The sequence below is a fragment of the Cryptomeria japonica genome, chromosome 10, assembly GCF_030272615.1.
Source record: "Cryptomeria japonica chromosome 10, Sugi_1.0, whole genome shotgun sequence".
Classification (NCBI taxonomy): Eukaryota; Viridiplantae; Streptophyta; class Pinopsida; order Cupressales; family Cupressaceae; genus Cryptomeria; species Cryptomeria japonica.
The window spans coordinates 703,779,651-703,784,058 of record NC_081414.1 but is presented as its reverse complement, the minus strand read 5'-3'; positions in this window follow the sequence as shown (position 1 = coordinate 703,784,058).

The following is a 4,408-nucleotide window of genomic DNA, read 5'->3' as shown; positions in this document are numbered from 1 at the left end:
GATGTGGAAACCTCGGTTACCTACTCACAATAAGATGATACTCTACAGTAGTATGTGAAAATATTACAATGGGGAATGCATATGCATTTAGGCACACTGCCTAGAGCTAACTGCTCAAGATAATATGAACCAGAAGGCTACAACCCTCAAGGAAGGCTCACTACCTTACAATAAGATTCAGACTATAATCTGGATTACATGAACTGCAAATATAGCATTTCCTTATTCCTGATGACAGTTTTGGTTAAGCACATTTCCCTGCCCTGCAACAATATTTGCTCAAAACTCCACACCGAAGGATAAATTTGCTTATGCACCATATACACCACTCTTTGATAATGCATACACAACACTGATACCCAAATCACATGACTACACCACCTATTTATACAATTCATCAACCTTGACTACAAGGTCGGTTAAAACCTCAACTCACAATTACAAAATCACATCACACGATACATATGTAAACCATCATACCAATATAATGATATACATGAAATAACATGGACCTAAATCAAATCTCCAAACACGCATCACCACTAGAAATCTCACCAAGGTCAACTGCAACACGCTACACCATCAAGAAAACCGCATAACATGAAGAATACCACCGGATCAACAAAATCACCAAGAATGCACACAAGAATCAATGAAGACCACCAAGACAAATAGAAAAATATCACGAAACATCAAAAAACACATTAGAACCATTTGCAATAGTTGCACCAACGCCACTTATGCAAATCTTCATCGATCAACATGTTAACTCACATAAACACTCAACAACAACAATTCAGACTAGAAAGATAGCTTGTGAAGCACCAAATAATGAACCATCAGAACTAAAGATGCACATGAACATCCAAAACATTTTTCCAAATCTACAACCAAAGATATGGTCATACCGGAGCTCATCAGAGAAAATACCAAACCCTGCCAACCACTGCACAGAAAGACTGAACTATAAACCGGATCAAATAATATGATGAAGCAATCTTCCAGATCACTGAAACCATTAAGGAATATAAAGTATTCCAACATCCCAAGTAGATAAGCCAACCATATCAGCTCAATACAATCACCAGAACACCAAACAACTCTCTGCAACACAAGAAAACAAGAATATGTTGACATCAATGACAACAACATATCCTACCAGCAACAATATCCAACAAATAGTGTCTCCTAAATTTGTATTATGACACTCTACAAATGAGTTTTCAATTCCTATTAAGAAACCATCCCACAAAGTTGTATTTAAGAGATTATGTGTGTCTTGTTGCAAATAATTACTAGAATCTCTCAAAGAAGCAACTTAGAACTCTGAAGAATAAATAGAAGATGGAGGAGATTAAATGCAAGGTTCAAAAATTGGATCGATTGTGAGAATACCCAAGTTCACATAAGCAACATTCTCTTCAAAATTGATTTCCAAAGGATTATATCCATCACTAGTAATATAGTCTGGAAAGGTGTACAACCAATATGTATGATCAACCATCCTAGTAGAAATAATCTCTTTGCTCTCCAAATCTATGATGATAACTAAATCAAGAGTAAATTTCACAGTCTTTCTTGGTCCACCACAAGTAATCAATTAGATAGAAAGAAGAATATCAGACAAATGAGATACACGTAATACATTATTGAAAGGCCCATCATCGATATCAAAAAAATTATTCCTAATTACATTCATATATTTAGTGCTACCCATCAAAATGTGTTGTAACACAATGCTCAAAAAAAGAGAACATGGATTGTGAAGAAGCCATATGGTGAGAAGCTCTTGAATCTAGAATCCATTTCCCTAATCCAAGACATGTAGAAGCACAAAAAGATTTTCCTTTTTTTTGTTTGATGTAGAAGCATAACTAGTGATATCAGTGGAAATGAGATCATGAGCCTATGGATGCAAGCTAAGATCTCAATTCCCATTGCATAATGTTGAAATCACAAATAGGTTCAACTATAATCTTAATAGGAGAGTTGAGAACTTGTGTTTTATGATTCATTTGTTGCAATGGAGTTGAGATTGTGAAGTATGTTTAATTGAACTAAGTTAAATGATATCAAAATTATGAATTTCAACAACAACAATGAAATACAAAACTGAAAAGCCAACACAATAAGATGGATCTGGAAATAAGACATAAAGAGATACCTATAGCTACAAGATGGAGATGAAAGTATTGGACATGGTTAAGGGTAGCCTAGTCCAAGGGGTGTCCAAAATGACATAAAAAGGTAAAAATATAATTAGGAGGTCATTTAGACATGTCTACCAAAAAGTGTCAGACACAGTTGGATGGTGCCATAGTTCTAGTGTTTCTAACTATTTAAAATATAGGATTGTCTATCTTAGTGTGCTCTACGCTTTTGCAACCTCCTCTATTGTCAAATCTAAACCTACACACATGAAAATGGGGAAAGCGGTTGTGTTGTATAGTGGCTTGCCTAATTCAAGTCACATGTTGGTGTTCTCACCTCCACAATATCTAAGATGGTGTAAAAGAGAGATTATTCCCATAAAAGATAAATGCTAAATCAATGTCGGTGATGCAATGCTCTTTAGAAAATTTCTCCAAATGTTAATGCAATAACATGATGAACATGTCATAATCAATCATAAAATCACACTTGAATGTAGAGTGTTGTATCTTGCTACTCATTGTGCTCAAATCTAGAATTCTTGCTTGTTCATAATTTGGGAACTCATAAAATCCTAGACCCTATTAGTAATAAAAGTTTTCTTTATATAGGGTTTACAAGGTATAATTGAATTTAGGTCGACATAAAATGGTCAAGTACAAAAATTGAGACCAAAATTCAAATTGTGAAGGCCAACACTAGCAATGGTTGTAATTTTTGGGGAATTTTGGTGGGACAAGGTTGGAGGGTTCCTTGGTCCCACCAAAATAGGACCTCTGAAAGGGATTCAATATTATTAGGATTTGTGATGCTAAATCAAGTCCTAATTTGAGTACTTGATGATAGTTAAATTACAAGATTAATAATTAAATTATAGGGTAGGATAAGCCTCAAACAAGCCTAAAATGATCTAGGAAAGAGCACAATAAAGTAGGCACCCAAATAGAGTGTGAAATTCTAAATGGATACAATTTACTACACTAAAACTAAAATGACCTTTTTTTTTTCTTTTTATTAGTAGATTATTGGTTTGATGAAGAGGGAGATTTAATGACCCTTCATTACTCTTGTCAAGATGTGTGAAGTGATCAATGTATTTCATTATACATTTATGTTCTTCATGGTTGATTTTGAATACAACAAGCACACTTAACCTTCTTCTTATATTTTACTTGATTTGAAGAAGTTTTAGTGTCTACATTACAAGAAGAAAAGGATTCCTCTAAATCATTTTATCCTTGGTTCTTTTGTTTCTTATCTTGTTTTTCGTTATCTTTTTGATTTGCAGTGCCATAATTTACTACCAAGGCATGAAACTTAGAATATTTACAACCAACTTGTTGTGTCTTTTATGAGTTCATTAGAAATCACATCGAGAGAAGGAATTGTGTAGGCTCATAAGGCACTTTTGGTAGAATGAAATATAGATAAAAAGACTAAAGAGTCTAGATCAACATTAGAGAGAATACTTGAGATCAATTGCTCATTATTTATCAATTTCACATTATTCCAAGTGCAATCTTATGTCTTTTAAACATATGAGCTCATTCTTCAATTGATGACCTCTTATTTCATCTTGTTTGGCGAAGAGTGTCTCAAGTGTTGTCCAAACTTCACTTGGTATGGGTAGAGATTTAATATGAAAAATAAAATTGGAAGATACAAACATACATAAGGTTATAAATGTTTCATCATGCATATTAAACCATTTTGATTTTTTTGCATCAATTTTTGGTTCAATTTCTAGTGCCATTTTACCCTATACAATCCATAAGTTTCAAGTAGATCGACTTACTATTTTTTTTATTAAAATAATTGTAGTGTGTAAGAATAGGAACTCTAGTGCATGAAAAGAGAAAGAAAGGTACAAAAGACACACCCCCTTTCAACTAGTCTCAAAAATCACTTCCATTGGGATTACAATGTTATCACTTTCTATTTAGGACAATAGTAGGTGTCATTCTCCAAAAATATTAAATAAGACTTTATCTTAGTGCATACATATGCCAAATTTGGCCACAAAATAAATATAGAATGGGATATATTGATTACACCACTATAAAGTATAAGAAAAAGTATGCACTTTCTTTTTTAAAATGTTACTATAGGAACAAAATTAGAGCCTTAAACATTCCCAAAATGGGGGATGCTAAAAAACACTTGTGATAATCTACAATTTCTAAAGAACCATATGCACCAAAATTTAAAACTCATTATACCACCATGAAGATCATAACATTATACCCTAGGTAAATAA